The sequence below is a fragment of the Eschrichtius robustus genome, chromosome 2, assembly GCF_028021215.1.
Source record: "Eschrichtius robustus isolate mEscRob2 chromosome 2, mEscRob2.pri, whole genome shotgun sequence".
NCBI lineage: Eukaryota > Metazoa > Chordata > Mammalia > Artiodactyla > Eschrichtiidae > Eschrichtius > Eschrichtius robustus.
Genome location: NC_090825.1, coordinates 37,013,535 through 37,026,164, shown reverse-complemented (window position 1 = coordinate 37,026,164; position 12,630 = coordinate 37,013,535). Strand labels below are relative to the sequence as shown.

At 38.5% G+C, this 12,630-nt stretch overlaps 1 pseudogene; it reads left to right on the top strand.

The window, feature by feature from the left end:
• The first annotated feature begins 476 nt into the window (after window positions 1–476).
• Window positions 477–830, top strand: LOC137756369 (gamma-aminobutyric acid receptor-associated protein pseudogene; annotated as a pseudogene).
• Window positions 831–12,630: the final 11,800 nt, after the last annotated feature.

Here is a 12,630-nt window from a genome sequence, read left to right as displayed (position 1 = left end):
TACCTTTGCTTAGAATCCTTTAGTGTCTTCTTATGGCTACTAAGTTATACATTGGCACATACCATTTCATTTGGTTCTTGCCTATGGCTCTAGCATCATTTTCTGAAACCAGCAATGGAGACTGGAAAAACAATATTAAAGAAATAGAAGAAAATTTCCATGCAAGTTCTAAGCCAGTAGACCTGTATTGGGGTGTGTGTGTGTGTGTCTGTCTGACTGTCTGTCTATGTCTGACTGTGAAATACATATGACATTACCCCTTTATCAGTTAATTCTGATCAAAATAACATTGTGTTAAAAACCATCCCAAAACTCAATGGGAGGAAAAATAGAGGAACCAATATATAACTTATATCAGAATCATCTAAAAATTTGTTAAAAATTCAAATTATTGAGGTCGCTGCCACCGGCCCCTCTTCCCGGCCCCCACTCCAGGTTCTCTCAGCCCAGCCCAGTCCAGCCCAGTTCCTGGGAGGATGAACTTCGTGTATAAAGAGGAGTATCCATTAGAGAAGCGTGGTTCTGAGGGCGAGAAGATCTGAAAGAAATACCCGGACCGGGTCCTGGTGATAGTAGAAAAGGCTCCCAAAGTTCAGATAGGAGACCTGGACAAAAAGATATACCTGGTGTCTTCTGATCTTATAGTTGGTCAGTTCTACTTCTTGATCGGGAAGCAAGTTCATCTCTGAGCTGAGGATGCCTTGTTTTTCTTTGTCAACAATGTCATTCCACCCACCAGTGCCACTATGGGTCAGCTATACCAGGAACACCATGAAGAAGACTTCTTTCTGTACATCGCCTACAGTGATGAAAGTGTCTACGGCCTGTGAAGCTGCTGCCGCTAAGGTGGGGCGGTCCCATTCTACAAAGAGAGAGGGGGCCCCCTTCCTTGACCTACTCCTCCTTGAGGCTCAAACACCAACTCGCGTCCTCAGGACCTGCACTTCATAATGTTTGAGACTCTCCTCCAGCCCCTCTTAACATGAGGATTACTGGGGGAGATGTCCTCTCTTACCTTTCTTTTCTCCTTTCTTCCCCTTTCTCTACCACCTTTCCCATTCTGTTTTAGACTTCTTGATTGTCAATCTCTGTCACATCCAGTGATTATTTTGGTTTCTGTTCCCTTTCTAACTGCTCAAGGAGCTCAGAAACCCAACAATCCTTTCTTTTCACTACCTTCTTTTTGGGGGGTAATGGAAGGGACTGAAATTGTGGGGGGAAGGTAGAAGGCACATCAATAAAGAGGAAAGCACCAAAAAAAAATTCAAATTATTGAAATGAAACTGGCTTGAAACACTGAATCACTTATTCTCACTTAGCTGCATGTTGTTGAAGGTTGTCTAAGCTGGGCTTGTTTGGATAGTTCTACTGGTCATAACTGGACTCACTCATGCTTCTGAAGGCAGCTAGGTTCAGCTAGGGCGGTTCTGCCTCACATGTTTGACAGCCTCCTCATGGAACCAGAAGGCTAGCCTAAGTGTGTCCTCATCGTGTGTGTGTGTTCTAAAGTACAGGGCCAATTATGCTACAGCTTTACAAATTTCTCTTTATGTCACAGTTGCTAATACCCCACTGACCAAAGATTGACATAAAAAAAAAAACCCTGAGTAAGTCTGCTCTACCAACTATAGGAAAGCAAAGAAAGTTACATGCCAAATAGTATGGATTTATAATTTAATTATGTGGATAAAGTAAAGAATGGACAAATAATCCACTCTACTGCAAATCTCCCCTTAAAGATAGGTGACACTCCATCATAAAGAAGGTCTTCCAATTAATAAAAATTAGAGATGCAAAATCTGGCCCAGTGGTGGTTAATTTCTCCATAATGTGACCCCAGAATCAAGTCCTTTTAAAATTTTCTTTCTGTTAGGAAAACTTATTTACAATCGTAAAATTGATCACAAAATTATGGTTCATAATTTACACATTCACAAATTTGATTTTATCACTTTCATGTTCTATAGAGGGGACAATAAGCCACAACCCACACGACAAATCTGGCCAGCCTCTGATTTTGTCAATAAAGTTTCATTGGAACACAGCCCCTCTCATTTGCTCACTTCTTGTCTATGGCTGTTTTTTTTAAACAGCTAGTTTTTTTTAAAATTAATTAATTAATTAATTAATTAATTAATTAGTGGCTGTGTTGGGTCTTCGTTTCTGTGCAAGGGCTTTCTCTAGTTGTGGCAAGCGGGGGCCACTCTTCACTGCGGTGCGCGGGCCTCTCACTATCGCGGCCTCTCTTGTTGCGGAGCACAGGCTCCAGACGCGCAGGCTCAGTAATTGTGGCTCATGGGCCCAGCTGTTCCGCAGCATGTGGGATCTTCCCAGACCAGGGCTCGAACCCGTGTCCACTGCATTGGCAGGCAGACTCCCAACCACTGCGCCACCAGGGAAGCCCCTCTATGGCTGTTTTTATGCTACAGCAGCAGAGTTGAATAGCTGTAACAGAGATCATATTGCCTGCTGAAATATCTACTGAAAAGCTAAAAATACTACCTCACCCTTTACAGAAAACTAGACATTCCTGCTTATCATATTTTATGACACATGCACCAATTAATTTCTCTTAGATGTCACCAAAGATCTATTTCCTTTCAAAAAGAAGAAAGTTTTAATAACTAACAGAACCAGGATCTGAATGCACATCTGGCTGACTGCAAAGCCAATGCTTTTTCCAGTATATTACACTGTTTCCACAGTATTTGCACTGTTTTGAAGAATGTTACTTATTCTGATAAGGGAGGGGAAGCAGAGGGACCAATGTATCAAAATCATGATCAGAATCATGTGAAAAGCTTGTTAAACAGTCAAACTCTTGAAACAAAATCTCTATGCTTGGGAGCTGGAAATCTGAATTTTAACAAATGTCATAGGTGAACCTTTTTCACACTGAAAACAAAGAACAAAGGTATTAGTGAAGGAAACAACTTGATCGATGTTGAATTTGAGTTGATGGATTTGAGGAGAGTTGAAAAGCTTGATATCATTATGGTCTTCAAGGGGCCATGATGAAATATGTCTGGGAAGAAGATGGGGCAACCTTACTCCTGACCCAGTTCTCTGCAGTTCTTTAAGGGTTCAGGAGAGGATAGCAAGTGTTCTTGATGCTACATGTAAAGGTGCATGAAGGTTAGTGGTGGGCATGAGCTGCATTGCTGCTCAAGAGGTCGTAGACGTCAAGTGAATAGATGTTCATACCAGAGAAAGATTGGTGATTTTATACCTTTGACTTGTCAAAGGGAGTCAGGGCTATCCTTTGAAGAGGGAAAGGAGTCTGGAGCAAGCTGAGAAAAATATGCCCATATGTCTTCAAACATCATGTCAACAGAAAATACTAGGAGAAAATGAGACCAATCAATACCAGAGTGAAGCCAGACGCATCTCTCTCTCACTGACACCTAAGTCCCCTATTTCTCCACCGTGCCCCCAAAAGTGGGGAGTGAGTGCATAGAAGGAAAAAAGATGAGCTTTCTTTGAGCCAGAACCTGCCCCCTTACTCCAAGAGTGCAGGAGGCCAGATTGGAGCCTGCAGTGCATCAGGGAAGGACACAGTCCTTGAACTGAATTAACATTAAATCTTTACAATGAAAAGGAATATATCCAGTACCGAAACAAACAGAAATCTCTGCTAATAACTGGAAGTATTTTCTGAGAGACAATTCCCCATGGGTCTCTTGCATTTCTGCACTTCTTTTGAGCAGAGACACTAACTAGCTGCCTTTGTATTGAACTATCTTTTCACAGACAGCTGTATAATGAATAGCCTTGGAAGACAGATATGTCTTCTTCTGAGCAAAAGGCCGGTATAATGAAATTACTGTCTTTCTCCAGAGCAACAGCAAGCAGGTTTACTGCCCATGATAAAAGATTTGGGTTCCATTAGCTTGGAGTCATTCTCTTGTAACACAATCTGCTGTATGTGCAAGTGTAATACGGATCTCTGTCATCTTGTGAGAATTCAGATGTGTGCAACTAGCACAAAAATGATAATCCTCTGGCCACAAACTATTGTTGAGAGTAATAACCTATCTTTTAGCTCTAATCCAGGACTCTTCTGCCTCTACCAGCATCAGTGATACTGTGGCAGGCTAATTTGTCTCATATTTTTCACAGTTCTTGATAAGGAACACTTAAGAATGTATACCAGGGAATGTGGAGAAAAGAAAACCCTTGTGCACTGTTGGTGGGAATGTAAACTGGTACAGACCTTATGGAAAACAGTATGGAGGTTTCTCAAAAAAAATTTAAAAAGAACTACTATATGATCCAGCAACTCCACTTCTGGATATTAATTTGAAGGAAACAAAAACACCAACTCAAAAAAATATATGCACCCCCATGCTCACTACAGCATTATTCACAATAGCCAAGACAGGAAAACAACTAAGTTCCACTGACAAATGAATGGGATAAAAGAAAATGTGATATATACTATATATAGATATAGTGCAATATTATCCAGCCATAAAAAATAAGGAAATCCTGCCATTTGTGACAACATGGATGGATCTTGAAGGCATTATGCTAAGTTAAATAAGTCAGGCAGAGAACTACAAATAACATTTCACTTATATGTGAAATCTAAAACAAACCAATGAACAAAAAAACTGAACTAACTCATAGATACAGAGAACAGATCAGTGGTTGCCAAAGGCAGGAGTGAAGGGTGGGGGAAATGGGTAAAGATGGTCAAAAGGTACATACTTCCAGTTATAAAATAAATAAGTCCTGGGGGGGGTGGTATAATGTACAGCATGGTGACTATAGTTAATAATACTGTATTGTATATTTGAAACTTGCTAAGAGAGGAAATCTTAAAATTTTCATCACAAGAAAAAAATTATAACTATGTGTGGTGACGGACGTCAACCACACTTATTGTGGTGATCATTTCACAATATATACAAATAGCAAATCATTATGTTGTACACCTGAAACTAATATAATGTTATATGTCAGTTATATCTCAATTAAAAAAAGGTTATAGTCTATCACAGTTCACCCTCTGGTTTCCAGTGATTTTCATGTCTTTCCCACTTGTAAAATATACTTAACTTCCCTCTCCTGTAAGACCTCTAAAGCCTCATTCCTTAATGGCATTATGCTCAGGCTTAGGGTCCAAAATCTCATAACTGAAATCAGGTTCCAGTAATGTATGAGACTTCGGGTGCAGCTCTCCCTTAATGAAGACCTGTGAACTAAAGCTATCCATATAAGCTACCCGATATAGAATACGCTACCCATATTCTATATTGAGGGTGGGACAGGGACAAATGAACCACAGTAGAATATCTTACTCAAAAATGAGGGCTGAGGTGATGAGAGGCACATAGCAGTCACTGATTCATAAAAATTCTGAAATCCAGCCCTTTTCATTGTTCTGGAAACAAAGGAATTATGTTCATTAGGACTAAGTTCTGCTCTCTGGGAGTGGTTTTCTGCAGCTATTTGTTTCACCCTCTGGGATACTGGCTCTGCCTTCTGAGACATCCTTCATTTTCCATAAGAAAGGCCAGTGCTAGCACGTGAATAGTTTTCTCAGCCAATATTTCTGACCTATAGAAAAGAAAAAGAGCTTAGAGATTTTTTTTTTTTTCTTTGAATGTCTCTGTCTCTTTCAGTCCAAGCTGATATAATTCCTTTAAAAGCTTCATGGGTTTCCAGATTACCAAATTATAATCCAGTCCATTAGACAAAAGCCATGCTAATAAATCTCTTAGAAAAAGACCCTGTCTACCCTGAGTGCTATAGAATGATTCCCTTAAGTCGTTTTTTTTTTAATGTTTATTTTATATTGGAGTATAGTTGATTAACAATGCTGGGTTAGTTTCAGGTGTACAGCAAAGTGATTCAGTTATACATATTCATGTATCTATTCTTTTTTCTTTAAGTCTTAAGAGCCCTTTTGTTTGACATAGAGACTGTAAGAGGCATAACATTAAGATTCTTATATGTCTTTTGTATAGCTGAGAGGACTATGAAGCACCACCGTAAATATTCCTCAAGCCTCAAAAAGGGATCTTACAGCTTGACTTGACTTGATTATTACCCTGAAGTCACATTTTACTGTCAGTACTCTGTACTTGATATTTGCACTGAGGCCTTTCCTAACTTTGAAAACCTTTTGCCAACTGGAAATCCTGCGAGTGAAAAACAGTTTTATTTTCCAACCCAGTAAATCCTGTTGTGTAAATAATTCTTCTAAATTCTGCTCAAAAGTTGAACATTTCCTTCCTTACTTAGTACATCTCTCTTTTGAAATACTTTATCAAAGACAGCTTAAAAATGTACATTATACTTTTTTCTGCCTGAAAATCACCTTATCTAGACCACAGATTTATTAGGTCCTTTTCACATCTTCCAGCTTATAGCTAGTGACAGTCTCACCAATTGCTCCACCAAATATATAACACAAATCCCTCCAGCTTGCAATATCACTCTTCTCCCTGCACTTCAAGCCCCTACCAACAGTGTCCTTACTGACCAGTCCCAAAGTCACTGCCCATGATTTAGGTTATTCTTATAGCAGTATCTACCTTTTTAGATATTAACTTCTATCTTGGTTATCCACTGCTGCATAACAAACAGTCCCCAAACTCAAGATCCTTAACTTAATCACGTCTGCAAAATGCTTTTTCCGGTATAAGGTAACATTCACAGATTCTGGGGAACAGGATTGGGATATATTTGGGGACTATTATGTCATCCTACCACAGAGATACTAAATTATACATACTATACTAAAATTATACATACTATACTACATTATCATTTTCTCTCTCTCCCTTGCTCAATTTAAGGAGATTGTCAAGTTTTGAACAACTTAAGAGATGGTAGCAGGAACACAAAGCAGAAATAAACTGTGGATATTTCTGGCTTTTGTATTCTGAAAATCTATGTCCTAAGTGAATTTAAAGCATATAAAGGAAGATCTGCAGATTAAGACAATGTGTTTTGGAGAAATATATGGATGAGAGTGTCCATAAAGGATAGGCAAACCTCCCTCAAGAATAGAGATCCCCTGAACTTGTGGAGGAGAAAAGAAAGAAGGACGGTGTTTTCTGACCTCACCAGGGAAGCAACAAGATTTCAGATATGAAAGGAAAATGAGTGCATGGGCAAGTCAGAAAACATGCCCTCTCTTAAGCCTGTCATAGAAGTAACAGACCTGAAGTGGTTTTGCAAACAAGGGAATAGATGACAGAATGCCAATAAATGTCCCCCAAGGCCTTCACTCTGGAAAAAAACCTGTCGAAATAAGGAAGACACCCAAGAATGATGACAATTGAATTTTTTAGGTAGATATAAAATGGAGTCTCAGGGTCAGAAATGAAGTTGCAGAAAATTTTTAAATAAAAATATTTCCTGCATGTCCAGGTTTGAGGACAAAAGTTTATCTCTGCTTTCTCTTTCTTCTTTCTTTTTCTCATGTGTATGTGTGTGTATGATAATTTTTTACATTGTTTAAACAATGTGCCAAATTATCATTACTTTCAAGGTATATATAAAAGGAAGGACTATAATTTTGGTGCATAAACTTTTCTTGGAACAAGAGCATAAACATACCTTTAGAAAACAGTTTATCACCCACTCATTGAGTGTTACTCTTTAATGATCATGTCAATTAGGTTATTTTTGTTTTCATTTTTATAAATAGTGATGTATTTATTGAGTCCCAGAAACAAATGTAAAATTTTTCTCACTAGACTTTAAGTATCTTAATTCCATAATTTCCTGTTAATAATATCCATCAAAGTATTACATTGACTTTTTCCAAGTTGTTACTCAGGGGAAAATACAGATATCTATAGGTTCTTAGTTTGACTTATTGCTTATCAAGACGTACAATCTTTATACAATTTCTTTTTCCTCTGAGAGTAACTGAATTATGAAGAAATAGCTATGAAATTGATTTCAAGAGGGGTAGCCAAGAGTCCTTTCCAGTGGGAATAATAACTTCAATTTTCAGATGGTTTCTATATAAATTTCTCCATTTGATTTTTCACAAGAACATTAGAGAGCGTGGCAGGAGTTTTCATGTACATTTCACTAAATTAATTCTTTCAGAAACTCGTGTGGGCTACTGTGGAAACTACAAATAGAAATGAGAAGGAGCTAACACATTCTAATTGTTCCGTAAATGGTCGCCATCACTGCTATTATTTGGTGCCTATGAGAAGTGAGGGTCAAAGTGATTACGGCTCGCCCAGGTCTTCTGCCTCAGAGCCCAAAATTTCATCCTCACGGCCTCACAGAGATTCTCAGCTAATTTTTCCCTTCACAGAATGGGGATTGATTTAACAATAGAACAACAACAGGAGTAATCCCACAGATCGTATTCCACCTGCAGGACCTCGGGCTTTTAGGCTCACCAGTTAGTTCTGGACAAAAAGTGTCTGCCAAGTCCCTGATCCTCTCAACCTCCCACACTCCCAGTGTTTATCTTTAGAAGAGAAAAAAAGGAATCCCTTAGAAAAGGTCTTAGTCCTCTTCTCTCAAAGGTGGGGGAAAAACACCTTTTGAAACTACTCCTGCTGTCAAAGTTCATGCCTTGATTTGTGAAGCCTGGTCTTGCAAAAGTATTAAATCAAAGTAAAATGGATTTACATTTGTAAACTTTGTTTCCACTTAATGGGATTAGAAAGACCACTCACATTAAACAAACAAAAACATCAGTTCAGCAGCAAGACAGATAGAACAGTAAATTAACCGTACACAAGCTCTGAAACTCAGTGTGAACTTAGGCCTAGTAATTTTCTTTTAAGATAATTTGAAGAATCAAGAAACTTCCAGAGCCTACTTATATGTTTTCACATCTACTCTTTACCTGAGCCACGTACATTGTTGGGGAAAGAGAAAAGCCACAAAGAGAGTGATAGACAATGTGCAATGAAGTTGGTTGGAAAGCAGTTAAAAGACAGGTTTTCTAAACCTAAACTTCTCCAGTTGTGAAGATTTAAAGTGTGAGAATTTAAACTCAGACCTAGGCAGCAACACGACCGTTGAAAATCTTCTCAATATGCAGTGAAGAAATGCACAACATTTCCCAGAATATACAGCAGTAGAAAGTTTTCTTAAAACCATCTTAAGTACCCCCAAATAAATTAGCTTTGAATATTTCAGGCAATAGGAGAACCTGATAATAATTACTCTTATAACCCAGCGTCTGCTCACACATCTAACAGATTTTGCAATGTTTTAATACATCTGTTTACATTTTTTCTCTGTCCCAAAAGAAGGCTCAGTGCTGTCTTCACTTTCTGGCCTCGGTTCCCACTGACATCAGATTTCTCCCTGTGGAAATCAAGCAACGGACACAAAATTAAAACTGCAAAGGGTATGATTTTTATCAATTTGTTTTGTCTTTGTGGCTTTGCCTACATAACATCCCAACTAAATTTGTAAATTCAAGCAACATCCTCATTTGAATTGAGAGTGAAAAGGATCATGCCAGGGCTTGAGCAGCCACAGGGCAGGTGGGCGTAGGGGGGAGTACAGTTGATAAAATAGGAAACGAGGCTAATATATGGGTCCAAAGTCTCATCCAAAAAGTTCCACTAAGAGAAAAAGTGTGGCAGATACTGTAGGGCAAGGTCAACAAGGAGACTGGGCAACTGGATTTGAGCACCAAGGCTAGGTGCTCACACCCAAATCAATAGAGCTGAGCAGCAAGAAGGTATCTGGGCATAAAGCCTTGAGGGACCAGAAAAAATGTGAACTGATGCAGAGCAGTGTCTGTGTTGCAAAAGCTGTTTTCAAGGAATGGCTATGAAATATTAAGAAGAATTTTAGGTGTGTCTGGCGTTTTAGCAAACATACTAAAGCATATACATTCAGATGTGTGTCGTCATGCATATGAATCAGCAAAGTTAATCCTTAATTCGTTGAGCTGCTGTTAACAGCTCAGTTTTGAAATTCCTATGTTAAAATTGCTTTCACAATCCGCTTAAAAACCACACAGTGAGATCATTGATATTATTCACGGATAAGGCAAGCAGACCTTATGCTTATGCTTATGCTTGGCCACTCTGCTTCCAAAATCTCACCCTGACATTCGCCATTACTTCAAGTAAAGATGAAAAGAATGAATTAGCTATTACCTATTGTGGCAATCAGACATTTTAAAATAAAAGTGTGAAACTCCTGACTTATTTACATCCTCAGGTCACTCTCAGTAGCCTAGTGAGAGGGGTGCAGGATTCCAGGCATGGAATATTTCATTCTCAGTGTTAGGGAGTTAGAATGTTGCCAATAGTTACCAACATTTATATAGGACTGTGTCTCACTGATGCAACTTAAGTAACCCCAGTGAATGCTATGCTGAAAAAATATATACTTTTCACCATCTTCTCTTGGATGTCCCAAATTCCACTGATTGGACTGCCATTGCTTCTCTATACACTTGCACACTGGCAGAATTCTTTCCCAGGGCTACAAGCAGAAAGCAGGTTGATGCACATAATTCTTAGCCCAATATCTATTGACTAAGTGCCAGTGAGGTGTTGCTGACCTAAGATAGGATTGCCTGTACTTCAGTGCCGAATTTTGCAGCAGTCTGAATAAATGATGTTTTCAAAACTTAACAGTATTCACTGTTCTGAGTTCTTTCTCATTAATATTTTTCTATATAACACTTTGTAAAGATTATACCTTCTAGGATGTTGTACAACCTCACTAGACAACCTCTCCCCAACACAAACACATACACACACATACACACTCCTGACTAGTTGTTTTCCTTCTATTTTTATAGTCTCCAAATAGACATACAAAGAGAGAGAGTCATGGTAGTAATAGTCATTGGGTTATGGAGAGGGAAGAGGAATCTCAAAATGTGGTATGCATATAATAGTTCCCTAGTTTCCAGGTCGATGAAGATTTATTTCTGAATCAGGAAAAATAGCAAAGAGGGAATATTTTATCTACTTTTAATTGGGCAAATAAGGTTGGAATACCTATTACAATTTTTAATACAATTTTCTTAGCTCTATAGTTTATGAACATTCTTTATAGATACTGGTAATGGGTTTATTGTCGATTCTGATTTACAGTGTTCTGACTTTTGTGATTTTCCTCTGCCTTCACGGATATTTTTGGGCACAGTTGAGACCAGCTGGATCATGGGCTGCAAACCATATGCCATTTTACACTAGAAACCTCTTTTCCCTCTGGACTTGCTTGCAATTACTCCCATCTTCTGATTTCCTGAATTTTTGGCACCTCAGTTCAATTTCTACATCTGCTGCTTACCCATTTGCTTTAGTGAACATCCCTTTCCAAGCTTCTTGGGCTTAGGTTCTGCACACATTTCTGGGATCTGTTCATTCCTCTGGTTTTGGTGACCTCTATTCCATCTCTCAACTTGTTAAATTTCCAGCTTTTGTACTGAGACAATCACTAAATTTACTTGCCCCAGAATTACACGGAGTGGTAATGATTATTTTGTAATACCACAGTCCATGTATAGTCCTTGATTCAGGTGAGTTTGTCTTTCTGGGGTATGAGTGTTATATTATTATTATTATGTATTTATTAATGTTTTTGTGTACAGTCTATGATCTTTTGCCATTAAAGATAATTTCCCCATGGTATGCACTAAATAGAGAATATATTTATTTAGACAAGATCCTTAGTGAGGTCTGGGTTGCCAGAAAATATGTTTAGAAAACAGATATAAGATTATACATGGGCTTCCCTGGTGGCGCAGTGGTTGGGAATCTGCCTGCTAATGCAGGCGACACAGGTTCGAGCCCTGGTCTGGGAGGATCCCACATGCCGCGGAGCAACTAGGCCCGTGAGCCACAATTACTGAGCCTGCGCGTCTGGAGCCTGTGCTCCGCAACAAGAGAGGCCGCGATAGTGAGAGGCCCGCGCACCGCGATGAAGAGTGGCCCCTGCTTGCCACAACTAGAGAAAGCCCTCGCACAGAAACGAAGACCCAACACAGCCAAAAAAATAAATAAATAAATTAATTAAAAAAAAAAAACAAAGATTATACATGAGATAGTTGTATGAAGAGCTGAAGCAAGACTATTAACTGTGATGTAACTAAGAATTATTGTGTTAAGATATGAAACTCTTATGCTTACTGCATTATTGTAAGTTTAATCTAATGAAGCTAAGCAAATTCAGAGGATGAATATCCCTCTAGTCATGCTAAATTGTATTAATTCTTATCCTTCTTAATCTTTTTGGCGTCAGAGATAGGAAGAAACAAGAGTTTTGACATGCCTGGTGTCCTTGGCGAAGAAAGGAAACCGTTTACAAGTAAGCAAGTGTTTGTGCTTTTGAAATGACTGGAAATGACTTCACAATGGGTCTTAAAACATAGCAGTTAAATATTATTCCAAAATGCAATTATCTCATCATTAAAGTGAAGCATAATAAGTTAGCTGCTATTGTTGGAAGCTAAAAGAATAACAGAAATGATTTGGAGAACTAAGAGAATTCTTCAGTCACCAAAAATCAGAAGATCAGCTCCATGAACAATGATGTCTTTGTCTTTAAGGTGAATATTCTAGTAATATATTATCTGTTCATGACCTGCCTAACCCTTTAAACTTTTGTTGTCATGTAGTTAAAACATCTACAATATATATATTTCCATGGAACAGTATAAATTTC